Source organism: Triticum urartu, chromosome 7, assembly GCF_003073215.2.
Source record: "Triticum urartu cultivar G1812 chromosome 7, Tu2.1, whole genome shotgun sequence".
Classification (NCBI taxonomy): Eukaryota; Viridiplantae; Streptophyta; class Magnoliopsida; order Poales; family Poaceae; genus Triticum; species Triticum urartu.
The window spans coordinates 321427230-321428495 of NC_053028.1; positions in this window are offsets into that span (position 1 = coordinate 321427230).

Here is a 1266-nt window from a genome sequence, read left to right on the forward strand (position 1 = left end):
ATCCTACTCCCAGAGGGAGTAGGACTCCCTTGGCGCGCCCTCCTTGGCCGGCCGCACCCCTCCCCTTGGCTCCTTCATATACGGAGGCAAGGGGGCACCCTAGCACACACAAGTTGATCATTGAGATCGTTCCTTAGCCGTGTGCGGTGCCCCCTGCCACCATATTCCACCTCGATCATATTGTAGCAGTGCTTAGGCGAAGCCCTGCGACGGTAGAACATCAAGATCGTCACCACGTCGTTGTGCTGACGGAACTCCTCCCCGACGCTTTGCTGGATCGGAGCCCGGGGATCGTCATCGAGCTGTACGTGTGCTAAGAACTCGGAGGTGCCGGAGTAACGGTGCTTGGATCGGTCGGATCAGGAAGACGTACGACTACTTCCTCTACGTTGCGTCAACGCTTCCACAGTCGGTCTGCGTGGGTACGTAGACAACACTCTCCCCTCTCGTTGCTATACATCACATGATCTTGCGTGAGCGTAGGAATTTTTTTGAAATTACTACGAAACCCATCAGTGGCATCCGAGCCTAGGTTATTTATGTTGATGTTATATGCACGAGTAGAACACAAGTGAGTTGTGGGCGATATAAGTCATACTGCCTACCAGCATGTCATACTTTGGTTCGGCGGCATTCTTGGTTGAGACGACCCGGACCAACATTATGCGTACGCTTACGCGAGACCGGTTCTCCCGACGTGCTTCGCACATAGGTGGCTTGCGGGCGACTGTCTCTCCAACTTTAGTTGAACCAAGTGTGGCTACGCCCGGTCCTTGCGAAGGTTAAAATGGAGTCTATTTGACAAACTATCGTTGTGGTTTTGATGCGTAGGTGAGATTGGTTCTTGCTTAAGCCCGTAGCAGCCACATAAAACTTGCAACAACAAAGTAGAGGACATCTAACTTGTTTTTGCAGGGCATGTTGTGATGTGATATGGTCAAGGCATGATGCTGAATTTTATTGTATGAGATGATCATGTTTTGTAACCGAGTTATCGGCAACTGGCAGGAGCCATATGGTTGTCGCTTTATTGTATGCAATGCAATCGCGATGTAATGCTTTACTTTATTACTAAACGGTAGTGATAGTCGTGGAAGCATAAGATTGGCGAGACGACAACGATGCTACGATGGAGATCAAGGTGTCGCACCGGTGACGATGGTGATCATAACGGTGCTTCGGAGATGGAGATCACAAGCACAAGATGATGATGGCCATATCATATCACTTATATTGATTGCATGAGATGTTTATCCTTTTATGCAT